The sequence below is a fragment of the Physeter macrocephalus genome, chromosome 15, assembly GCF_002837175.3.
Source record: "Physeter macrocephalus isolate SW-GA chromosome 15, ASM283717v5, whole genome shotgun sequence".
NCBI lineage: Eukaryota > Metazoa > Chordata > Mammalia > Artiodactyla > Physeteridae > Physeter > Physeter macrocephalus.
In genome coordinates, this window is record NC_041228.1 from 38741038 (window position 1) to 38767844 (window position 26807).

The following is a 26807-nucleotide window of genomic DNA, read 5'->3' on the forward strand; positions in this document are numbered from 1 at the left end:
CTTCATCTAATGGCAACCTTAATGAGCAGCAGTAATGGCCGAGGGTAACAGGAGCTGAAAGGGAGGAGAGAAAGCAGAGGCCTGCATCATTCTAAACTGAGTTCTTTCACATGTCATTTAGAAATGACTACAGATGTACATAAAGTTCTCTTGTATAAGACTTGACTTTAGGTAAATTCAATTTTCCATAATCATCTTCACCATTGAATGGAAGTATCACAGAGCCGGAAGAGGCCTTACAACTTCTAGTCCAACTCTCTCTCTTTACAGGACACTGAAGCCCAGAGATGGTAAGGGACATGTCCAAGGTCACAGAAATTAGTTTTTGCCAGAGCCTGTACTAGATTCTATATTTTCTTCATGCCCGAGTTTCTATTATTTAGGGTATGCTATATGCCCTCCCAGAACTGAGAGGTTTTTTCCTTCCTTTCCTCCCATCCTCCCCCTCCTTTCCTTTTTTCTTTTTTTTTTAAATATTAATTTTTTAAATTGAAGTATAGTTGATTTACAATGTTGTGCTATTTCCAGATGTACAGCAAAGTGATTCAAATATATATATTCTTTTTCAGGTTCTCTTCAATTATAGTTTATTACAAGATATTGAATATAGTTTCCTGTGCTATACAGTAGGTCTTTGTTGTTTACCTCTTTTATACATAGTAGTGTGTATCAGTTAATCCCAAATTCCGAACTTATCCCTCTCCCCAGCCACTTTCCCCTCTGGTAACCATAAGTTTGTTTTCTATGCCTGCGAGTCTATTTCTATTTTGTAAATAAGTTCATTTGTATCATTTTCTTAGATTACATATATAAGAGATATCATATGATATTTGTCTCTGATTTACTTCACTTAGTATGATAATCTCTAGGTCCAACCACATTGCTGCAAATGGCATTATTTCATTCTTTTTTCATGGCTGAGTAGTATTCCATTTCTTTTCTCTTTTTCTTCTTTTCAGATGCTGCTGACAGCTGTGTTCCCTGTGGAGTAAACTGCTTGCCTGGTTACCTCACTCTGGACACTGGGATCTTGACGGTATGAGTCTAGCGGGGCACATCCAGGCTAGGGATCTATTTACAGTAACACTGGGAGGGGTATTATTCTGTACTATAAAAGATGACAAATGGGATATGCTGGGAATGACTGAACTCTCACTGTGGAATCAGAGCACGTGTAGATTACTCTAGGGGTAACCCAAGCTGGCCATTTGCAACAATCATGAATACCATCCAGTGGTGTTGAGGGATTCATTTCCACTTCCCAGCCTCCTGGTAAGATCCTCAACCAAGTGTGGTCAAGGGACCAGCTCAGCCCTGGTCTCATGCAGGCATGTTTCTCACACACCGTGATCCTGTTGACCCTTTGTCATGTGGCCTCGCTGCTCTTGTCCCAAACCAGTCTGTGGGACTATTGATTGCTTGTGTCTGGCCCTTATGAGAGAATTCTCAGTCTTGCTCTGCCATTGCTCCCAGTTTATTTTCAGCCTGAGTCTCCATTGATGGTGTTTAAAGGAGGCTAACGTCCCTCGCCAAGCTCAGCAAAAACGCTGACTTCCTGCTGACCCCAGGTGTCCCAGGCTGTCTTTTCCCAAAGCACTGGGACTTGCTCCTGGGGAGCTGGGCTTGCCCCACTGCCTCTACACTGTGACATGGGGAAGGGGCTTCCCCTGTGGCTTAATTTGGTAAAAAGAGTAACTTCCAGATTGGAGCCAAGCGGAAAATGGGGTCTTCTTTTGCTTTAAATACAGAGGCCACTCTGGTTCCCAGCCAATGGGGCTCCACCAAGCACTCTCCTTGGCTGCTAAAGTTCTCCATTTGATTGGTTACCTTTTCATACCTTCACTCTCAGTGTGGGCTGTGCTTAGTGGACTTGAAGTACCTGCTACTCCCACCCCCCAGACAATGCTGGTTACTGGGTGGGGAGAGGAAATGGTCACAGATAGTCATATACTATGGCCTTGATTCTTCAGGGCCCTCAGATGAGTTGGGGAGATGAGCCTGCCTCCAGGGTTTGTGCTTTCCATTGCATACCCATTCACAGAATGTGATTTGATCAGTGAGACTGTGTTTTGGGGAAACCAAAACCACACACACAACTCTGTCCCCAAGAGGGAAGTGGTGCATCCAGGATGGAGAGGAGAGAATGACTTGACAAGGGGGGTGGGGTGGAGTTTGTATCCCCAGGTGAGCAATGGTACCAAATGCAATGAGGGGGCTGCGTGATATCTGACTTTTAAACTGTCATGGTTCTCTCTGCTTCTGTCTCTCTCCTAACACTCACCTCTTTTCTCCTTTTCTCCTTCTACGTCTGCATAGCCCCTCACATATACTCAGCACTCTATCAAGATGGTTAACCGCGAAAAATGTGTCCTCTCTCTTCCCTGTTGTGGCAGTGTTACTGGGAGCAGGGAAACCACACAGGGATGGCATTTTCCAGCCCTCCTTGCATAAACGTGTGGCTGTGTGACAAGTTCCCAGTGATGGGAAGTGAGCAGAGAAGTGGCTGTCATTTCAGGCTGGGGCTTTGGGGAGTGGGTCTGCCTTCTCCGCTGCCTCTTTCCTCTTCCACCACCTCAAAGTGGAGGTTTCCTGGGCTCTGGTGGAGTGGTTTCAACCTTTGCTGCTCATTGGAATCACCTGGAAAGCTTAAAAAAAAAGCATCCCACTGCCTATTTAGATACTAATTAAATTGGCCTGAGGTGCGGTGGGGGGCAGCAAGAGTTTTAAGCTCCCCAGATGTTCTAGAAGATGACCAAGGCCGAGAGCTGCTGCTCTGGAGGGCTGGTGGCCCCCTGATCGGCGTAAGGAAGAAAGCTGTCCGCTGGCCGGGACACCCACATTGGAATGGTACTTAAGAGGGAATGAAATTTTTATTCTGTGAAGTCCCTGGAAATTGGGGGTTTATTTGTTTTAGCAGCTTAGTTATCCCAATTAATATATCTTTTTAATGAGCTCAGGGAGAATGCCTCCTCGGCGTGCCATGATTTTCTCTGCTCCAACATCTTCCAGCTGCTTTGTTCTGTCAGATTAAACTGTCCCAAAGTGGGCAGCTGGGGTGCTGGGTGCTGGGGGGATGCAGAGCGGCCCCTCGGCTCTGGCATCCCCAGGTGCTCCTCCTGTGACCTTGAGAACTCTGAATCAGGAACAGCGCCCCTGCCTCCCCCGCCCCGCGTAAGCTCACACGTGGAGATAATCACTGTCTTGTTTGAAAGATGGTGATTCCCTCAGGTTTTGTTCTGTGATCCTATTAGGCTTTGTAATTCTGTTTACTGATATCCGGTGCTCAGGATGACGCCTTCTACTCTGTGGGTTGGTGATATATACCGCATTTAATTTTTCCAAGTTTTCTGATACCACTCAGTGGGAGAAATAATTGTTAGTGTGTAATTGCAGAATGTTTCCACCTAATTGTCTCAGAACTGCAGGGTATGTATTTGATTTCTTTGATTGATCTGTTTTGTGTGTGTATTTTTCCAACATCTTGAATAATTTAGGGGCAATGCTGGGTTGGTGGCTAATTTGGTGTCTAGCAATTATGAGTCCTTTTGAAGTATATTTCACTCAAGTGTCTGAAGGCAGGAAGGAGCTGCTTTATAACAAGACTCATTTTTACATGAACTTGGGCATACTGTGTGGCCGCTCAGGTTCCTGCTTACCTTCAGCTTAAGGTGCGTTCTAAGAGGCAGGCTTGGTCCTATCTGCCGACGTCGGCATTGATGCGTTAACTTTTCTGTTGGCTCTAAGCTCCTTCCTGTGTGTTAGTTGAAAGCAATGATGAAAGGGAAGATAATGCCTGCTGGAGCTCCTGGACCAAACTAGAAAACCTAGTCATGGGGAGGAAGTAGGGTCGGCTCTGGAGCGGAAGTGGTCTGTGGTGGGGGAATAAGCAACAGTACTCTAGATGCTCGGGAATTATTCTGAGAATGTAGAGAGCTGCCTCCACCCTCGAGGAGGCAAAAGGATTCGTCTGTCCCAAACTCTGCCCTTTCCTCCCCCTCGCCTTACAGCAGGACTCCCCAGCCAAGAGGTGAGGATCTCCCCTGCTAGATCTGGAAGACTTCCCTCTCTGTCATGCTCTTCTCTTGGGAGCTTTCCGGAATTACCAGTGGGAAGGGGGACAGGGTGAGGAGCAGGTCCCCTTTCCGTCCCTCACAGGGAACTTAATTGGTACCCTTCACCGACGTGAGGGCTCAGCTCCTCCTTGTCAGAATCCTCTCCTCAAAGTGGTCTCAAGGCTTTGGCAGGACAAAAATGCACCTTGTCAGTGACCTTCAGCCAAAGCCCACCAGGAACACACCTGTGGGTGAACAGGTTGGGTTTGTTGCTTGTTGTAACGGGGGAGACACACACCATGGGGGACTTGGGGAGACTCAGTTAAAGGGTGCTGGAAAGAACCTGCTGTAGGATTTGGGCTTGTGCTTGATGATCTGAGGGAGGGGTGAAGAAATTAGGATAGGATGCGTTGCAGGAGTGGGGGTAATTCCATCATTGGGTATCTTAACCTGACCATAGAAGGCAGGATGAGTGAATCAAGGCTGGAACTGTAATTGGTAAAGAAGAGGGGTCACTCATTGGCGGAATAGGAGGATGTGTGGTCATTTTTGCACTTTGGATGATGTTCGTGTTTTTGTGTGGAGTGGTCTTGTTTTTCCTTGGGTCCATCACAGTCATTGGTATTCTTTGAAATCGCTCATATTCAACAAGGTCTGGCTGTACGTGTCAGTGCCAGCTCCTAGCAACACCGAGGCCTGGCTGATAGAACCAGGACCGTTCCCGCATGTCAGTGGCTGTTTTATTGTTCTCAATCTGGTACACTCTTGATCATTAAAAGATCGAAATAGTTCTGAATTGCTAATGTAATAGCAATTAGCCACTTCCATGAGCCTTCTGAGGCGCTCTCCTGTCCCTGCCCCACTGTCCTCTTCCACCTCTCACAGCCCACTACTTAGTAGCAAAGTAGGGAACCTTCTGGATCCTGCCCCCGCTCCACTGCTGGCGTCTGTCCTGATGAGCCAGCGCCCCTGTGGTGCCTGCTGCCAACGTTTGGAATACCACTGTGACTTTAGGATTGTAGATCCTCTCAACATTAAGACTGAGAAGACGCAAGAAGCCAGAAGAAGGGGAAAAGAGAGGAGAGGAGAAGGAAGAAACAAGACGAAAAGAGAGAGTGAAGGGTAAATAAGTGAGGAGGAGGGTAGCTGGAAAAATGAAAAGACGTCTAGAAAATGAAGCAGAAATGAGGCACCAAGAGTGAACTTCACAAAGGCCAAAAACTGGAAGGAAAGAGCTGAGGAGGGAAAGAAGGGAACAGAGAACAAGAGGAAAATTCAGGCTAAGGCACCCTGCTTAAGCATCTTACCTCATACTGTGGTTCACTTGTATTGAATATGTCTCGAAATGAATCTGCCAGCAGCTGCAGCTTGGAAAACAATCATTTTGTTAGAGACAAGTTTGGGTTGGAGTTGGATCAAATTTGACAGGGTTTAACCTGTAAAGAAAACAGGAAATGGGCTCTCCAGTCTAACGTTGACTGTGGCACAGCATCAGGGAAGCTGGTTACGATTCGCAGCTTGGCGCCTCCGCTGCTTTTCTTTCTGTTTCATCCCGTGATGCTCCTTTGGATCCCAACTGGCACAGGCCCCTGTGCAGGTATGAAAAAACCTCGCTGTCCCTGAGTTAGGATGAAAACCAGCGTGTGTTTCCCTGCCAAGTCTCAGAGAGAAGGCAGTGCGAGCAGATCGTGGAGGAAGCTGCACAGAGAGCCTTGATTAACCCACTGTGATGGAGCGGGCATCGCACGCGGAGGACTTTTCTCGGCTTGTGGAGAACTTCTGCAAATAGCCAGCGGGGACCCGGGAGCGGGGTGGGTTCGCGATCCCTTTCCTCTGAAGTGGTGGTTCTTTGAATTGATAGCATAACCACTGTTCCTGGGAACACAGGGCTATATGAAGGCATCAGAGAGAGGGAAAGACAAGGTAAGCACGAAGCAGGGGAGACAGCGCGCTGGCGGGTGGAGGCTGAGTTCCAGAAGCCAGAGTGAGCCCGGGAGGTCAGTCCATCCCGAGTTCTCATTACTGCTCTGTGTGTCCTGGTGTCTGGGCGTCTCTGGCAGCCAGAGTCCTTCTGGACGCTTCCAGTGCCCAACCGTGTGGGGTAGAAACAGGCGACGGTGAGACTTAGACCAGGGTAAAGTAGATAAGATACAGGGTGACTTTCCATGAAATCTCTCTTTAGAGATTGTTTTCCCCAGAGAAATGAGTGTCCCATTTCACAAAACATTCAGAAAAGCTCTCAGCAGCTCTGGGTCTTCTTCGTGTGTGTTACGTTCTGTCTCAAGGAACTAATGGTTGGAGGAGTTGTTCTTTGAGGGGGGCTTCCTTTGTCTGGGCACTGGGGTTTGTAATTTGCCTAAATTTCTTTGTTTTACATTTTTGGCTGGGTGAATATACCTGGAAAGTTGGATTTCCTTCCGGGTCACGTGGGGGTAGGTCATTTTTTACTGAAGAGCGTTCCTCTGAGTTGTAAATGTTTTATATCTACCTCCATTGGAGACGACAGTGTATAATGTAACTTTATCCAACAATCTCAAACCTGAGATTTCAGGTTTGAATGATTTCAGGTTTGAATGATTTCAAATCATTCTTCCTTCCTAAGCTATGGGGCTCTAAACAGAGCCCCATAATCTCAGGATGAAACCCAGATTCCTTGCTATGGTTGCCCCCTTAGGATCTGGCCCCTCCCTGCTTCTCCTGTCTCTTGTGTCACCCTTCCCTCCACAGGCTGCCTACATTTCCTCTTATGGAAATCCTGGGAATCTTTCCAAATAAGTTGTTCTCCTTGCTTTTCTGCCAATGCACAGGCTGTTCCACGAGAAAGCACTCGCAGGACATACCATCTAGCTGGGCAGAAAGGACTTGTCCCTGTTACATTAGACTCATTCAGGTTCCAAGGAAAAGAGACTTGTCCACAGTGTTTTGGGGTTTAATTTGAAGATGCTTAGGGAAATAGGGAAAACAGAAAATTGTCTTAACCACTGCCCTGCTGAACCCACAAAAACCAGGAGCGTTTGGCAACCATATCCTATATGGTTCAGGATATAATACGGCTTCTCTCATTACTGGCTCCCTCACCTAGTGCTCCGTGTGTGTTACAGTGCCTCATCTATTTCTAAGCTTTGACTGTCTGCCGTTACTGCTCTCTACCTTGTAGGTTTGGTTGATTCATGGCTTCTGCTTACTGCTTTTTTCAAAGAGTTTTCCCACTTTCATTGCCTCTATGTCTGTTTTCCTCTCTGTGTGTGTTTCACATGCAGATTTCCTTAAGAGAGGGACTCTGGGCAGTCCACATACAGGATGAAGTGATACCACTGAGCCTGGCTTTGGTTCTGGGCGCCCCTCCCTGGGCACTGGCCAACCAAGAGGTAGTTGCCTGCAGGTCACGTGCTAGTCCTTGGTCCAATCAGCTGTGGCCAAGGTAGCAGAGTTCCCTGGTGGAAAACATATCAACCTAGGATAAGAAGCATCAGAGAGGGGCCATTGGTGGGTCAGCATAGCAGAGCTTCTCAGAAATGCTTCTGTGGGCTGCTTAGTACTCAGAAATAAGATAGGACAGCAAATAAGTATCATATTAGTAAAATATGCAGTGAGTGTTCTTGACCAGGTCAGAAGTGGCTGAGACCATTATGGTCTGGGGTGGGCATTCCTCTGGTTACAGTCTCGAGGATAAGCTTCTCAGAATGGCATAAGGTCTTCATGGGATCAGGCCCCATCCTGTTCCAGCCTCTGGATCCTCCTGGATGATTGTGCCATGTTTATTCAGATGTCACTCCTATGCCATCACTCTGTGTATTCAGAACTCCTGTGCTTCTTTAATTTTGAGATAAAGCATAATTTCTGTCCTGAAACCATACCCTACCTCAGATTCTTAACATCTTTCCCCCAGCCCTCTGTACCTGCCTCTGTTACAGCACGTAGAGCACTGGGCTGTGATTCTTGGTTGACACGCCCACCTTGCTCACTGGACTGTGAGGAAAGGGGCCGACTGTGATTTATTCATTTCTGTATCCCAGTAACTAGCCCAGTGCTTGGTACCGTAACAGGGAAGAACCTATGTCTTCTATTACAAGTTAATCACTAGAGGGATGTTTCCTTTAAGCTTAAATTATACGTAATGGCCCATCTCTCGGAACCCTGCTTCCCAGGTAATGAGCATAAAGCTAAAATACCTTTGTTTAGCTCACAGAAAACATCCTGACCAGGCCCACCTGTGAATGACTGCAGGCAGGAAGAAATTAACACACCCCTCGGAGGCCGATGGGAACCGGGAAGCGTTTGACTTTACTCCCTCCCCGTTTAGTATAAAGGAAGCCCGAATTCTAACTCAGGCAAGATGGTTCTTTGGGGCGTGAGTTCACCATCTTCTCCGTTAGCTGGCTTTCTGAATAAAGTCATTATTCCTTGTCCCCAGCAGCTTGTCTCTCAATTAGTGGCCCGTCGTGCGGTGAGCAGTACAAGCTTAGACTCGGTGACAGTACGCGCAGTACTACTGCTAGGACTAGCTCCTGTTTATTATTACTCTGTTCCGTGTACTGTTCCAAGTGTTTTATGTGTATTAGCTAATTTAATCCTCTCAGTAGGAGCCATAATGATTCCATTCTACAGTTCGGGAATTGAAGCACAGAGAGGTTGAGAAACTTGCCCAAGGTCATGTAGCTAATATTTAGTGGAGTCAGGATTCAAATCAGGCAACTTGTCCAGTCTGAGTTTTGCCCACTAAATTATACGGTCTCTTGGCAATAAATCTTGTAGAGGAATTAGTAGGCATTCAGTTAGTATTGAGGATATAAAGGAACCAATGCTGGTGTTTCGAGGAGAAGAAAAGTCAGGGGGAAGGCAGTGTAGGGGAGGGAAATGAGGCATGAAGAAACACATCTACAGAGCAGCAAGTACCAGCCTTGGGAGGCAGGCTGGATATGTTAGTTGGATCAGATGGTGGACAAGATAAGAGGTTGGGAGTGACATGATTAAAAGCAAGTTTTAGGAAGATTAAAATCTGGCTTCAGAGTACAGGATGGTTTGAAATGGGAAGAGGATAAGCACAGGGGTCCAAATAGGAAGCCCTTGAAATAGTCTTGGGAGGCAGTAGATGATGAGGTGATGAGCGTGGACCTGGAAATCAGGTGAATGAAGGGTTTGAGACTTAATTCTGTCACTTGCCAGCTGCGTGACTTCTCTCAGTCTCCGAGCCTCTGTTCCTTCATATATAAGACAAGAATTATTACTCATCTCACAGTTTGTTGTAAGGGTTAAATGCATGTTTGCCAAGGGCTTAGCACAAAACTGACCTTCTTCTTCTTCTGTCTTGGGTGGCAAGGGCTTGTGCCTCTGTGGTAGCACTGGCAAGAGGAAGGATGGGAAAATTAGACCCAGTAGAACTTGCTGATTGATGGGCTCTGGGAAGTTGGGGCAAGGAAGGGTCAGTGCAGGTGGTAATTCAGGGAGCCTGGGTCCTGGGTCTGGTTTTGTCACCAGCTACTTTGGATGCATCACCCATCCACATGGCTGGATCTCGGTTCCTCCCCTGGAATGTAAAAATATTGGACTAACACTCGTTTTCCTTCCAGCTCTGAATGCTATGATAATACAGCCAAGAGGTTTGGAATCTGGAAACTGGGAGAATATAAAAGATGGTCAGGCTCTGCCTTCTCCTCCAAAGATATTTCCCCACCTCCTTTACTTTTTATTAATCCAGTGCTTTGTTCTCCCTCTGAGTTGGCGATATTATTGTTTCTTTTGTTTTAGGCAAATGGCTCCAAAATCTCAGCCATTGATGGAAGGTTTTGCAAGCAGAGCAGAAGGTTAATCAGAGATGAGTTTTTCCCTGGAGGCTCTGGTCGCCCTGTCCTGACCTGAACCTCCTCATTTCTTTGAGGTGCAGAAGCCAGTGACTTCTCAAACAATTTACTCTTTCTTTTCCTCTTCCTGGTCAGTCTTCAGAGCTGGCTTATGATGATGGTCCTAGGATAACTTCCCCCCTGGACACTCCAGCTGGGCATCCTCAAAAAGAAAGAGAGTGGGGCCTGTACCTAGCAAGACACACATGCAGTCCCCTGCTAATAAATATTTTTATATTTTGAGTGTTTCTTTGCTTGGATTACATCTTGCTGTGGGCGAAATGAAAATGTGTGAGCAGTTGTTGAATCCTCTAGTGAGTGAGTTTCCATGGCAGCCCTCAGAGGGTCGAGTCCCTCTCCAAAAGAGAGTAGCTTATTTTCAATTAACAAAGGGCAAAGAGGTCCTTACTGTAATTTTGCTTATGGAAACTTCAGGTAAATTTCCGCAGCCCTTCAGGTGCCCTATGGAGCTGGGAATGTTGGTTTTTAATCAAAAAGGGAAATATTATCAAATTGACCTACTAGGCATTCATCAAGCACCTACTGATAATTCCACCTGCCGGAGATGGCAAATTTCCACTCTTTCAGAGTTCTGGGTTTAGTGCTGAGACTGGAGGTCTACTTAACAGGAGAATGAATTGTGGCTTCTTTGGGCTACTGACCAAAAATACGGGTGCAATCAACCACCATGTTAAATATTTTGAGAATCGCAGCTCGTATGAGGAAGCAGAGATAATAATTATCCATATATGCTCTACAAAAGAGCAGCTCAGCCTGTGGAAACTTACCGTAATGCAACTGAAAGAATTGAGAACAATTCTGCCCTAAAGTCCTAGAAAATGAGATTCTACCTGACCCAGAGGATGTCCACAATTTCTTCCAGTTCACTAATTTTCTCTTCTGATGTGTTCAACTTGCAGCCAGATACAACCATTATTACTGTCGTTTTTGGTTCTTGTGTTTTTCCATTTTGGAAATTCATTTCTTTTTCAGATATGCTATATCACTTTGTAGAGTTTCCTATTCCATGCATATATATTCATGTTTGTCATTTATTTCTTTAAACATGTCATCAAAGTTTCTTTCTTTCTTTTTTCTTTTTTAAAATAAATATTTATTTTTTTTTTAAATAAATCATGGCCACATGATTCAACTCAATCTCTAGTCCTCTACCCTTTGCCAGAGGCCAGACTGATGTCAGGTGGCTCAAAGCACCAAGCCTCTAATCACATGGGTGTTCTTTCTGGTGTGGCTAGCCCCAGTCCTGAATCATCTTGTTAGTGCAGGCTATCTAGGGGCCCACCAAGAATAACAAAGACACTCCTATCACTTGGGAAATTTTAAGGATTTGGAGGCTACCTTCCAGTAACTGGGAACAAAGCCCAGCCAAATTCCTTACTGTGCAGGAAATACTTTCAGCCCTAATTTGATGTTATTGGTGCCCAGGAATTCAATCTGGTGGTCAGGGCCCATAGTAGGAAGGCTAGATGGAGACTTAACATCTGAGATACTGGTGAGTTGCATGTAACAGCTGACATTTAGCAATAGCTACCCTTAGATTATAGGCAGGAATCACCCAGTGCTTGACACATAGTGAGTGTTTAATAACTATTTGTTAACTGAATGAAATGAGGTGTGAATTGGACCTTAATGGATAGGGAAGCCTGGACAGATGAAGAGGTGAGGTGGACACTCCCAGTACAAAGTAGCCAAAAGCACAGAGTAAGGATGTGTGTGGCAATTTCAGGAAAGTGTCTGTAGGTTCAAATAGAGCTAGAGGGGGAAATAGAATGTCTATGACCAGAATTCACACATCTTTATGTACTAATATAAGTATATTAATTTGGTCTTTAACAGACAGCAAGGTAGAAAATTTAGTTCTAAATCATGCAAATGTCCAAGCTGTTTGGTGGCCCAGAGAGGCAGTTGGCTCTGCTCCACAAAGTTGAATCTGGTTCACCTCTACCAGATCTCAGTTCTGGTGCATGAGAAGGAAGAAAAGAGAAGTAGAGGGCAAGCATTTTTTTTTTTTTGTATTTAAAAAAAATTGAAATATCGTTGATGTACAATATTATATACAATATAGTGATTTACAATCATTAAAGGTTATGCTCCATTTATAGTTATTATAAAATATTGGCTACATTCCCTATGTTGTACAATATATCCTTGTAGCTTATTTTATACGTAATTGCTTATACCTCTTAATCCCCTACCCCAATATTGCCCCTCCTCCCTTCCCTCTCCCCACTGGTAACCACTAGTTTGTTCTCTATATCTGTGAGTCTGTTTCTTTTTTGTTATATTTACTAGTTTGTTGTATTTTTAAGATTCCACGTATAAGTGATCTCATAGAGCATTTGTTTTTCTCTGTCTGACTTATTTCACTTAGCATAATGCCTTCTAAGTCCATCCATGTTGTATGTCTATCCATGGTTTACACACACACACACACACACACACACACACACACACATCTTTATCCATTCATCTGTTGATGGACACTTAGGTCAGCTTTTTTTTTTTAAGGAGATGATCCCGATATTGCCTGCATTACTTTTTCTCATGTCCTATTAACTAGAAACTAGCTACATGGAAAGCGGGGAAATGTTGTCTTTAGCTGAGCAGTCTTATGCCCAGTTAAAACTCAGGTGTGTGTCGGGGGTGAGGGTTGTATTAAAAAAGTAAGAAGATGGATATTGGGGAAAAAAACCCAGACTATGTCATACCAGCCTAACACGTTTGGATTTCATCTCATAGGACACGGAAACCTATTAAGAGTTTTAGGAGGACATGATCAAGCTCAGTTCTGAATGCCTTCTAGTGACTCCCGAGGGGTTTCTGAGATGGATGATAGACATTTCTTCTTGATTTATGATGATAATGAGACAAGAGCAGAGGAGGACCAACCTTACCACAGGAGGAGGCAACTGTCCAAAAACTTCCACAAACGTCTCCTCCATGGGTGCTTGAAATTCTGCCTTTCCTGACATTCTTTTGGGAAGGACTGGGAGTCAACCTCCCTAAACGTCTTCCTGCAGGGAACACTGTGAGGGGAACACATATTCCCCACTCTTGATGGTTCCTTCTGTGCGGAGGGTCCTCCTTTAGAGGAACACCCTGGCCTCCCTCTGCTCCTGCGTTAGTCTTCCCCAGAGGAAGAGGAGGGTCTTACTTGATTGGTGAGCCTTTAAATAGGGATGGTGTCTCATTTGTTCTTGGTTACGAGGGAAGTCCTGCAGGGTTGATCTCTAAGGAAGAGCCTGCCATTTTCTAGCTGCACCTGTCACTGGTGGGTGACAGTGACACCAGAGCTAAGCCATGCCCTCCGGGAGAGCTTCTTATCTGTATTGAAGGTGATATTTCCAACTTCATCTGCCAGATTCCTGTGTGTACCTCTGAACGGTTTCAGAACGCCAGTGGGTAACAGGGACACTATTTATTAGCCCCTCAAAAGCTAACAGGTGTGCACAGAGGCTGCTCCTGGTAAATGAAGGAGCTCTGCTTATCCCCTTCTCCTGAGAAGCAGAGAGTCTGACACCACAGGGGAGACAGCAATTGGCTCATCAGCAAACACTTCAGCAACTCATCAAGTCCATAGACTCTCCTGAAAAAAATTAAACCAATGCAAGAGAACAGGAAGGAAAGAAGAGGAAAGCAAGAGAAGAGAAGGGCTCAGAAAGAGGGGAGTCGGGCTTACCTGGTGGTGCAGTGGTTGAGTCCGCCTGCCGATGCAGGGGACACGGGTTCGTGCACCAGTCCGGGAGGATCCCACATGCCGTGGAGCGGCTGGGCCCGTGAGCCATGGCCGCTGAGCCTGCGCATCCGGAGCCTGTGCTCCGCCTCTGAACGGTTTCAGAACGCCAGTGGGTAACAGGGACACTATTTATTAGCCCCTCAAAAGCTAACAGGTGTGCACAGAGGCTGCTCCTGGTAAATGAAGGAGCTCTGCTTATCCCCTTCTCCTGAGAAGCAGAGAGTCTGACACCACAGGGGAGACAGCAATTGGCTCATCAGCAAACACTTCAGCAACTCATCAAGTCCATAGACTCTCCTGAAAAAAATTAAACCAATGCAAGAGAACAGGAAGGAAAGAAGAGGAAAGCAAGAGAAGAGAAGGTAAAAGAAAGAGGGGAGTCGACTTAGCAGAATCAGGATAGGTTTCTTGGACGAGTGAAGGGCATGGCACAGGTTTTACATTTTTCTCTAATGAGTTTTTCTTGCTTCTACCCTGACAAGGCCCAGTTTAATGTTTTCCCTGTCCTGTGAGCCCAGAATTTTCCACAACATACTGGTCAGTTCCATAAACCTTTTTTTTAAGGGGTAACGTATGAGTGTAATTTTCCATCCTCCTTTCCAGCTCACTTGCCTCCCTTAAGGAAGCCTGGCAGGCTGTGCAGGTGTCCGGCATGTCTCTTTCATGGAGTCCAGCTGCAGGGAGTCCCTGCTCTCTGACGGCCAGTGATGACTCATTTCCCTCTGCCTGCGTTGAAGAGCTTCGGAAGCCGCTCCTGGGTCAGGTTCCTGCTCCGTGGCCCTTCCCTCCGAATTCCAAAAGCAAGAGATTATCCACTGGCAACCCCGAGTCCAACCCCAGCTGTTAGGTGGAGGGCCCACATTTCCGATCCTGCAGCAGTGGGAGACTTTCTGGGTAGTCATCCAACTCAGATGACTTGAAGGAGAGATGAGAACAAGCTGTGAATGAGAGAGGCAGGGAGAGGATCCCAGAGGGCTTGCTTATTACACTGGGAACATCAGGCCTCGGGATAATGACGGATCAAAAGTCAAGAATGATTTAGCTTTCTGTGGCCCCCAGGTAAGACTGATTAAATTTAATAGGCACAATAAGATGATTCCTAATCTTGGGTGCACAGAATAGAAATCTCTACTCTGATGAGATTTAAAACATTCCAAATAGAACTCCTGGTCTTACTCCCCTCCCACCAAACTTGCTCTTTCCCCACCTTCCCTCTTACTTAGTGACACCACCATTTACCCTTTATGAAGCCTCAGTTCTCATCCTTTAAGACCCTGCTTAAATGTCACCTCTTTTATAAAGACTCTCTTGCCTTCATCTCTCCCCCATTAGGATGAATCATTTCCTATTCTGTGCTACTCCAACACCTTGGTCATCCTGCTAGTATAACATGACACTGTATTACAGTTGTATCTCATCTTATTTACACCTCTTATTTTATATCTCCCGAAGTGCCTAGCAGAGAACTTAGCATAGAGTATTGTATTAGTCTGCTAGGGCTGTGGTAACAGAGTACCACAGACTGGGTGCCTTAAACAGCAGAAATGCATTGTCTCACAGTTTGGGAGGCTAGAAGTCAGAGATAAAGGTGTCAGCAGGGTTGTTTTCTTCGGAGTGCTGTGAGGGAGATCTGTTCCAGGCCTCTTGCCCAGATTCTGGTGATTTACTGCCTATCTTTGGCCTTCTTTGGCTTTTAGAAGCATCACCAGAATTTCTGCCTTCATCTTCACATGGAGTTCTCCTTGTGTGTGTATATTTCTCTGTGTCCAAATTTCTCCTTTTTTCTGACACCAGTCCTATTGGATTAGGACCCACCCTAATGACTTCATTTTAACTTGCTTACATTTGTAAAGACCTTATATCCAAAGAAGGTCACATTCTGGGTTACTGGGTGATAGAACTCTAACATAATCTTTTGGGGGGAACACAATTCAACCCATAACAAGTATTCACCCAAAAATATGAGTTGATATGAACTGGAGTCCTTTTCTGGAAAAAAAAATTCCTGTGATCTTCTATCTTCTTCTCTAGGTTGAGTTTCCTAAGGGCAAGACCTGTGTATGGTTTATTTTTCTATCCCCAGTATGTAGCTCTGGGTGTGGCATGCTGCAGTTGCTTGGTAAGTGAATGATTGACTATAAATTCTTATTCAAATGCTACTTTTCTTCAAGATAAACCTGGCATAGCAGGAAACTCCAAAGGCTCTAAAAGGATGGAATTCCATAGGATGGTTAAGTGGGTTCATACAAATTGGCCTAACATCCAGCATAGCATTTTTCAGTGTAGCAACAATAAGATAAATTATATTTTGTGTCCTATGAGACATCTAGGTGTCAGGTGTTGGGTCCAGGTGAAGATAATAATAGCTAACCTTTATTCTCTCATTGAACCCTCACAATAGTCCTCTGAGATAGTACAGGTATTGGTCCCATTTTGTGCATAAAGAAGTAAGATAGATGCCAGACAGATAGGTGTCAGGTAGTCCAGTGTCACCAGCAGGTGTATGATGGAGCCAGGATCTGAACCCAGTTCTGAGAGCAAAGCCATTGTTCTTAGCTTCTCTGATTCTCTGCCACTCTGCTTGGATTTTGAGCTGTTTTGGGGGACATAGGCTCATAAGTTGGAATGGATTCGAAGGTCATCTCAACCAACAGCCCCCTCAATGCAGGAGCCCACGCTCTCACCTCCAGGACCCACGGTGTGTCTGTCGCATTTCCAGGCTTACATTTTGTTTTCTGGAAAATAAAGAAGTTGGGCTCTATAGTCCCCACCAACTCAACAACTCTGTGATTCGGACATCCTCAGGGAAGGCTTTACCCCGAAGAGGAGTGGTTGCATGTCCTCACTGACAGAAAAGTCTGTAAGGAATCACTGTCTGTCCCCCCTGCAGCTTCTATCCTTCTCTCTTTGTTTGGCCCCTCTGGATAATCTAGTCCTTCTTCCTCACATGACAGCTCTTTAAAGGCAACAGCCTTTCTCCTTTGGCCATCATCTTTAAGGACTTTCCTCCATTGGTTCTCCCCTTCTGGGCGAGCACCATGTTGTCAGAGAAATCCACTGTAAAATGCAGGACCTGAAGGTCTGATGAGATTGGGGAGCTCTCTGGCTGCCACATAGACAACTCTTTCTCCAAAGCAGTTGACTCCACTCTTTCTCCTTTTTGGAGCACCTCGGAAGGAACTGAGGCCTGCCTGTTTCACTGGAGCTGTGGCAAAAGGGTGAGGTGACCACAGGCTGGCTGGGCACACCTCAGGGGCTTTCTGGAACTTCGCCTTCCAGAACTCTTCAACCCCACCTACTTTCTGTCTCTTTCATTTCTTGCGCCCACTCAGGCCTGCTGTTAGGTCCACCTTTACCTCGTCAGTAATCTAGTCAAGTCTCAATTTCAAGTTCCATTTCAAAAAAATGTTTATTTTATATTGGACTATGGTTGATTTACAATGTTGTGTTAGTTTCAGGTGTACAACAAAGTGATTTAGTTATACATATACATATAGCTATTCTTTTTCAAATTCTTTTCCCATTTAGGTTATTACAGAATATTGAGTAGAGTTCCCTGGGCTATACAGTAGGTCCTTGTTGATTATCTGTTTTACATATAGTAGTGTGTATATGTCAATCCCAAACTCCCAATTTATTCCCCCCAACATTTCCCCTTTGGTAACCATAAGTTTGTTTTCTAAGTCTGTGAGTCTGTTTCTGTTTTGTAAATAAGTTCATTTGTATCTTTTATGTTTGTTTGTTTCCATATATAAGTGATGTTATATGATATTTGTCTTTGTCTGACTTACTTCACTTAGTATGATAATCTTCAGGTCCCTCCATGTTGCTGCAAATGGCATTATTTCATTCTTTTTAATGACTGAGTAATATTCCATTGTATAGATGTACCACATCTTCTTCATCCATTCATCTCTTGATGGACATTTAGGTTGCTTCCATGTCTTGGCTATTGTAAACAATGCTGCAATGTCAAGTCCCATTTCTTTAGACTTTCTCCTGTGGGGTATTCTACTGGCCCCGTCTCTTGGCCAGACCCTGACATGCCCGGGCCTAGATTTCCACTGTGGCTCTGTCCTTTCCTACTCCCACCTGCCCCATTCCTGTTGCCAGAGTAGCTGTCCTGCAACACAGCTTCATCCTGCAACCCCACTTGTTACCACATTCTCTTTCTGCCTCTCTTTGTGTGGTCAGGGCCCTCTGTCTAACCGACCTGCCCTCCTGCTAGACTCCACATGTGCCGTCTCACCCCAGTCCTTCTCATGGTGAGAGTGAGGCCTCTTAGTTTACATCCGGAGAATGGAGTACATACTGTTTACCCCCAAAACACTACTTTATAAATTGTGAAGTCCTTTTTGTGAAGAGCAAGCACCCATCTGTTTTCTGACAGTGAAGAAAGGACTTATTTATGTTCTTCTCAGGAAGTCAAAAGGACTGAGTCGGGCTGAACCACTCTGATTTTGAACATAATTCCCTTGATCATGAAGAATTCGGAGATGTTGGAGTTTGTAATTAAAGAAAACAACTCCCCAAATATTAATTCCAGTCCCAAAGAAATTCATCCAATTTTACCAACTCCGAGGAGGATATTAAACATCCTAACATTGTTCAGGTGCCAATTCCAGATGGTGAGAACAAAAGATTATTAAAAGGAAAAACAAAAACTGATCATTAAATGGCCAGGGGATGACATAATGGCTTTGGGCTTTCATGTGAGTTCTATACAGGAGGATAAGCATCAATTCCAGCTGTGTAGCTGGGTGAGGAATGATACCAGGAATGACACCAAAAGTTCCCACTTATCTGCAAGTCAGTTCCATGAGAAAGATGTTAGATTCACTTCTCTTTCCAACAGCAGATGTATTTTTTAAAATGACTCTGGGACCAGTTACTTATTTCCTCACTGAGAGTCTATTCTTACAATGACATCCCAGGACTCCCCGGAGCATCAGAGATCAGGATGCTGAAAAGCAGACTCCCTGCGTTACTTCCTGCAATTGCAAGCCGTTCCCAATCCTCAGGCTCTGGGGCCCTTTCCCTGGGCCCAGCGTGGAGGAGCGTGAGGGCTTACGGTTGGAGACCGTGGGCGACTCAGCCCGCAGAATTATGGATCTGAGGAAAGTGAGATGGTTGGTTTGTTCTCAGCACGTCAGTCAGCACCATCTCCTCCATTTTCCTTCCATGTGTGACACACATTCCCGTGTCTTTCCAAAACTTTGGCAAGCTCTTGGGGTAAGGGAGAAGCTCGTGCAGATGGATGTGATTCGGGAGCTAATACATGAGGCACATGTTATCTAATCTGTATGGTATTTGGGGTTTAACAAAGTGTAATTGTTTAGACTTTTAATTGCCAAAACAAATTCTTGAATGCAGATGATGAGTAAGTGGGATCGTAGTATCCTGCAAGGGCTATTGCAGGATGTGATTTTAGTGGACTATTTGTAATTCATTGATTTATTTGATAAACTTTTATTCAGACATATGTGCTAGGTGTGTACTTTAGTACTGGAAATAGGGGGAATTCAGTAATTATTGAGTTGCACACACACACACACACACACACACACACACACACACACACACACTCAGCATTCACATCACAAAATCTCCTTTTGACACCTGGGGACTGTTGACCTGAAGCACCAGCTGCAGTTGCTTGTTTTTGCTTCAGCTACCTGATTTCCTTATTTACTTTCTTCCCCTGATTTAATCTGATGTCGCCACTGTGTAAGAAGAGGTTTAGGTGTTGGGAGAGAGGTGGAAAGAGATATGTGTATTTGGTGTAAGACATTTGTGTGCACATCTGAGCCGTTGATTTCATGAGATGACATCCAGGTCTGCAAACTGAATGAGAAGGAAGGAAGAAGGGATTTACAAGTTGGCTGGACAATTAATTTGTTTAACCGTCACTAGGATTCCATTTCATTGTTTTGTCTTTATAATTAAAATTATTTCACCACTGGGTTAAAACCTTATATCTTAAGTGTTACCCAAAAGCATATTTTTGTGATTGAGTTGTTCTGGAAAGCCTTTGAAACACAAGGTTTACCAAGAAAATAATAAAATACAGGCATAATAAATACAGAGGGGTAAACTCAAGGTGGTTGTTTAACGTGGAAAGATTATTGAAGTGTGCAGTGAAATATGGGTTAATCTAGTGGACGTGGTTTATGGGGAGACATTTTAAAACAGGGTATTTTAAAATAAATAAAACCCAACTTTGATTAGTGTGTATACTTTTGGAAACAGAATACATAATCTTGAAAAAATATTGGTGTCCCCTTGAGGTACAATGGTTTAGCACAGATTTTTCATTTGAAATTAGTGTTTACTCTCAGCCAGCGAAAACTCCCAGATGTTTTTTCCATTAAGCCGTGTATTTAACTAGAAGCCATAATTACAGAGCACTTTGCAATGTGTGGTGTGCTATTGCCCATATCTGAAGCCTATACTAATATTAATAACTACCACTCGTTAAGGGTTTGTCTTGTGCCTGGCCCTGTGTTAAGCACTGCGCAAACATTTAATCCTGAAGAAAGCCTGTGGGTATTATAATGTCCATTTTTCAAATTAGGAGCCTGCTACCCAGTGAAGTTAATAAGTCCCCTGCCCAAGGTTCTGCAGAGTCAGAGCTGGGATCCTGGGCGGGTCTGTCTGACTCCAGAACCTGTGGAGCTCTGCACCTACCCGGTCCCGAGCGGGGGCGGGGCGTTTACTCGGGACTCGCTCTGCCTTGGCTTCCGTGTCACCAGTGTGTGGTGTGTGGTTGGGAAGAACACGTGATCCCTCCTCCGCGCCAGCAACCGGCGCCTCAGTTTCATGCTCTGTAAAATGGGGATCATAATTTTTTTAAAATTATTTATTTGTTTATTTTTTATTGAAGTATAGTGGTGTGAATTTCTGCTGTACAGCAAAGTGATTCAGTATACATATGTGTGTGTGTACATATATATATATTCTTTTTCATATTATTTTCCACTATGGTTTATCACAGGATATTGAATATAGTTCCCTGTGCTATACAGTAGGACCTTGTTGTCTATCCATTCTACATATAATAGTCTGCATGTGCTAATCCCAAACTCTCAATCCACCCTTCCCCAACCCTCCCTCCCCCTTGGCAACCACAAGTCTGTTCTCTATGTCTGTGAGTCCATTTCTGTTTCGGAGATAAGTTGTGAGTCACAGGGTTGTTGTGAGTCTGAAGTGAGACAACGCATAAGAAAAATTTTGTAAACTGTACTGAGTCATATACGTGTAATATCGGTTATGCTAATTTTACTATGACAATAATATTAATCGGTCAATCCTAACAAATTCTGTGGATGTAGTTATTATTCCTGTTTCCCAAGGAGGCAGAGTGTTTGGCTGGCTTTTTAAAGTTTAAAAAACAGGAATGTGTTTAGGAATAAAATCCTTTGCCACCCTCCTTCTCTCCTCCTTGCAGCTCAGATCAGGGGTCCATGCCTCCCTGGAGGTGGAGAATTTCATTTAACTGAAAAACTTCTTGGCCTCTGGAAAGCATTCCTTCCTTTGCCATAACTATTTAAATGCTTTATTGTCATTTGAAGAACTTTCTCTGTGTGTCCACCACTGAACCCCACCCATTCCAGCCCTTTTTTTCCCCTAATAGTCCCAGGGTTTTTAAAGAGGGACCTTGGGATTTTTTTCTTTCCTATCCTGAAAGGTCAAGTGACTCACGGCAGCTGGAAGAGAGCCATTTAGGATACCAGACTGCCATGCTGCTAGATAAGTGGTAGGTGGCAGATCCAGAGATTTCTCTTATCCAGGGCGGACCTAAGAAGAACCTTCGTTCAGAGTCTGAGTGAGTTGCTAAGGTTCTCATGGCTCAGAAGTGAGAGATAAGGTATGAAGTACCTTTTCCTGGGACCAACACACTAAATGAAAGAACCATCTGGAGAAGCTTCTGGAAAATCATATGTATTCTGTAAATATTTGCTAGGGCCAATCACATGGAAAGCACCATGTTAGGGATGCAAAGATGAGTAAGACACAGGGCTTGTTTGCAAGATGCTTTTGTATTGTTGGGAGGAAAAGACTGGAATACAAGTAAGTATAAAATAAAGTAGATTATATAACTCATGTCATAATAAAGATACAACATATGGGATTAAGAAGAGGCCCAGAGCACATCACACTGGGGGAAATGAAAAAGACTCCATGACAAAATTGGGACACTGGGAACAGAGAGTGGTCCAGCTTGGCTAGAGTGTTGGGTTACTGCAGGGAAGCAATGAGAAACATGATGGAAAGGTGAGAAGTTCAGGTGACATTACTGTCAGTCTTCAATATTAGACCCTTGATGGAAACTGACAGAGGAGCTAGTCCCTGGAATCATTTCATTTTCCACAACCTTTTTAGGTCCTGATGTAGAATGATATTAAACCCACATCTTTTGAGGGGCTCCTTCATTGGATTCCTTGTACAAAAAGAGCATGACCAAAGGTAATCTTCTCCCTTGTTATTTTTTCCTCCCTTTGTTCTATCTACCCTCTTTCAGGGCTCAGCATCAGAGCTGTGGGTATGTGATAATTGGCTGCAACCACCGAAGGCAACGGGGCTCCCGGCTCAGTCCATCTGAAATCTCCTAATCTTGGTTGCACATCCTGTAATGATTAGGATAGATCAGGGCTCACTTGAAAACACAGGGAGGAGGTTCCTTAGATTACCGGTTCTCAACCCTGGCTGCACCTTAGACTTACCCGAGACGTTTAAAAATTCCTCTCCTTTGGCTCCACACCTCAGGATAACTGGATGAGAATCTCTGGGGCTCGGCCCGGACATAGATATTTAAAAATTTCCTCTCATGATTCCAATGTACAGTGAGAATTAGGAGTCATTGCTTTATGTAATTTCTGCCAGGAAACACAAAAACTCAGCCGTCAAGGGGCCTAACATTTCCCTTTTTGACATCTTTTCCTGAACTCAGGGTAGAATAAAGAAGTGACATCTCTCAGTCTAAGTCCCTATCCAATGTCGTCTAGAAGCAGCAGCCAGCAGCCTTACTGCAGGGAGTGACAGAGAAAGTGTGTTTGCCCCACGTGGGGACCCAGGCAGGCTAATGTCAGGATTGTGACTTTTGACAAAATGACTGCTGCCTTTCTTCCTAAACATGGCATGCAATGACTTTGGAATCTGCAATGTAACCAGTGCTTCTGAAACCCAGCAGGACCCTGTAGGGCTCCTGGGTATGGAGCCTTTCTGTGTCCGCCATTCTTTGATGGGAGGGAACAGACTGCAGTCTCCATGACCTTCCCTGAATCCCAAAGGGCAGACTCAAACTGTTGCTAAGCAGGGAAAGGAGGGGATGCAAGGACAAGAGAGAAGCAGCCAAAAAAACAAAACCAAAACCAAAACAAAAGAAAAACAATGGTGCAGCCTTGGGGCAGGGTCCTGGTTCCACCTCTAGGGATACACATAACAATATCTTTGAGCTCTTTACAGAACCAAAACCCCCAACAAATGGAGTTAGCATTCTTTATTCCAGAAAAGACCACCTGAGGCCAGATGAACGGAACCAGAGAAGCTCATCAAGAGATCACCTGAGACCAGATTAAAGGAGTGCAGGCCCTGCGCACACCCTGATCTCAGCAAACCCACCCTTGAACAATTGCTATAAAACTCCTCACGAAATCCTCCCCGGTTGGGACACACAGGTTTTGAGGGCATGGAGCCTGCTGTGTCCCCCTTTGCCTGACAAAGCAATAAAGCTATTCTTTTCTACTTTACCCAAAACTCTGTCTCCAAGATTTGATTCGGCGCCGGTGCACAGAGGCCGAGTTTTGGCATCACTTCCTTCTCCTGGCACATCGTGTTGATCAGGCAACTGGGGGCACTGCGCCAGCTCCTTCAAATGTATTTCTCTGCCCAACAAGAGATTTTCACTTAACACTTCTCATCATGTTGGTCTCCTCACTCTGACAGTGTCCTTCCAGTTCAAGCCCCCCAAAATAAGAAGTCTTGCTTCCAAGAACTTGATGTTTTTGCCTTGAATTATTTGGATAATTCTTTCATGCACTCCATTCTGTATACAGTTTTCCTTGGATCAAGAAATCCAGATCCCCAAATACAAAGCATCATATTTGATGCACATGCTGCTCCCCAGGTTGTAAAATGAAGGGAGTACTTCCACAAACACTGGTTCAGGGGAAGAATCTGGTTCAAAGTCACAAATCGTTTTGGCTTCACAGTTATTGTGTGGAACATTATCTTGATGTATTGGTAGCCTTCAAGTACATTATCAGGCAAGCTACCCCAGACTAAAGACTACACTTCCCAGACTCCTTTGCAGTCAGGTGTAGCCAGATCACTAAATTCTGGCCAATGAGATATAAGCAAAAGTGACATGTGACATTTCCAGGTCATAAACCTCAGAAGGAAGGAGTGTCCCCTCTCCTTCCCCCTTCCTGCTGGCTGGAATGAAGACTTCAGGAAGTCCCCAGAGATATGTGGTTGGGAGCAACGTTCATATGAGAGAGAAATATATTTCTGTCCTGTTTAAACCAGTGTGATTCTGGGTCTCTGTCACACGTAACTGAATTTATATCCTAGCTGATAACAGAGTCCTCAGGGTTTTAAGTACCATTACAAAATCTTTCATAGGTACTTGGCTCCAGGGGAGGGAAGGGAATTTGTGAAGAGAACTTGACTTGCAGCATAATGATGTCATTGCCAACTTTTTTGTTAAAAGTAGTCTGATTTGAGTATACTGCAGAGCCAAGGAGAAACAGAACACAAGAAAACCACACAGTACAGAGAGGTCCCTGGAACATGGGTGCACTGGGTTAGCTACCCTTGGTCATGCTGGAAGTCTCGTCTAAGTGGGAGAGAGAAACATATCAGAAACAAACTATTTCACTGAGAGGAGCAAAGTGACAGCCACACTGTATACAATGCGGGAGTCTAAACAGGAGCCATCTCCATGCTTCATGCACAGTTCATCGGGAAAATTTTGTTTAAAGTAAGACATTAGTTATGTCTATGTGTTCGAAGTGTCTCCCAGAAAAGTTAGATTTCTGAATTACGCGCATCAGTTGCTTTGCTAAAGTCATAAATTCCAAAGAAAGAGAGAAATGTGAAAGGTGTTAAAGTCCAGGGAGCCCTTAGAGCCAGGGCAGTGAATCCCAGACCATTTGTTTCTGTCCAAGCTCGCTAAGCAACGATCTTTCTGGTATCTACCAAGGAGAGTGGCTCAACTCTATATTTCCTAAGGTTCACTTCATTTTTCCTCAGCCCCAGAGAAGGCCATCTAGCACCTGGCATGTTTAGGAAAGAAATAATGAGCTGTCAGGAAGGAGAGATTAGAAGCAATCAACGGAGTAGTCCGGAAACTCAGCCATGTTCTTGTCAAGTAGGCAAGATTTGCAGGCTTCAGTTCTTCTTAGGAACTTGTGTATTAGCCTCAGGGTAAGGCATCCAGTCAAGTCGCTGGGGTCATCTAATCCACCCACACTGGCTCTGGTTTTCTAGGCACATAAGAACTGAAGACATTGGATATATTCTCACATTTCCCCCTCCTGAGCCACTTTTCTTACCTTGATTCCAGTGCAAGCTCAGATATTTCACAAGCACAAGGCTTAACAAAACCTATGATATTGAGTTACATGAAATGTGTTTAATTCCACCCAGAACTGTACTTGGTGGTACAGTGTGAAGTTTTAAAATAATATTTTAGCACAAAAATGTAAATGTTCTTGTAAATGTCATGCCTTTCCCAAGTGCTTTAGTTGATTCATTGTTAAATGAAAAGCCTTTATTATATTTCTTTTCCTCATTAACAGCTGCAGTGCCAGGGATATTCAGTCTCAGAGCTTTCGGAGGGCTGATTTGATGAGATGGCTCACAGGTATCGGGGGAATAACATGTCCCACAAGGAGCTAGGGTGATGGACTGGCTGATATATATGGTGCTATAACTGATCTTCAGGGAAGGTTGTGGAACTTTTTAGGAAAAAAAATTGTTGACCTCAAAGTGTCCTGTTCTTACAGGTCCCTGAGGGTCTCTCAGATCTGCCAGGACTCCCAAGGCACCCTCGTAGGCTCCTGACACCAGCCTCTCCCCCCAGCTGCCAACCTTTATCCAGGATGTATTGTTATGGTTCTTTCCTCTGCACCTTCTAAGGGAAGAGTGGGGTGTAGGCTCTGAGAGAGAAAACGGGGATCATTTGGCTGTGAAGGCGAGGAGGGCAAGGTCTAGGGGCTAAAGGATGAATGAATCAGGAGAAAAGGCAACTTAACATATGGGTCCACAACTGGCTGGAAGGGGAGAGAGATCTGTAGCTCAACAGCCAGGCAGAGTCTGACGCAATTGTGGCTACAGGGTCGCCCAGGGAAGGGCCATACTGGGCAGGGACAAAAAGCTGAGCTTTGTCCGTTTTGTTAATTGAGTCCCCCTGGGAATGTCTGCTTAGAGTGTATAGGGCGCAGTGGTCCAAAAACCTAATGTTGATTGAGTTTATACTAATTGCCCAAAAGGCTATATATCCCTTGCCTCTTTTCATCCTCACAAAGTAGCTTTTCAAGGTAGTGATTATTATCTCCTCTTTTCCAAGGGAAACTGTGAAGTTAAGAATCTTGACTGGGACTTCCCTTGGCGGTCCAGTGGTTCAGACTCTTTCATTTCAGGGGGTGCAGGTTTGATCTGGTGGGGGAAACCTGTCAGCATTGCGCATGTCGCTCAACGAGGCCAAAAAAAAAAAAAAATCTTGACCGAAGTGACTCAGAAAGTGATGAAATGTAGGTTAATTTGTCCATTTCATTCATTCATCGCATAGCTGGGGTCTACACTCCTATAAACCATTACTTCTACGTACAGAGAAACATGTAGGCTCTAACATGTAGGCTCTTTATCCTCTGTGACTCGGGGCTTCTCCCCAGTGTGCTGTGGCACAGGGGTGAGGGGCGGAGGTGCCTAGATATTGATACGTCTACGCGGGGCAGCTGGGCGGGGTTAAGAGCCCCCCAGCTGCTTGCCTTGGCGGCTTTCCCCCATGGTCCACACACGCGTTATCATTTTCGCTGTGCGCCACGATGGGAGGCCGGTTGGGTAGCAGTGCTGTAAGCTGATCTTGCTCCTGAGACCACCCTGCCTGTGAAAGGGGTGGGGAGGCTGGGCTAAGAGTACTTCTGCTTTCAATGT

The 26807-nt window shown here is 44.8% G+C and overlaps 1 long non-coding RNA gene across 1 annotated transcript in view; it reads left to right on the plus strand.

Moving 5' to 3' along the window:
* LOC114487879 (uncharacterized) overlaps positions 1-26807 on the plus strand; it is a 162797-nt gene that overhangs the window by 75369 nt on the left and 60621 nt on the right. The window contains exon 2 of the long non-coding RNA XR_003683397.2: positions 960-1036. This is a non-coding gene — a long non-coding RNA (uncharacterized lncRNA). The remainder of the gene's footprint in view (positions 1-959; positions 1037-26807) is intronic.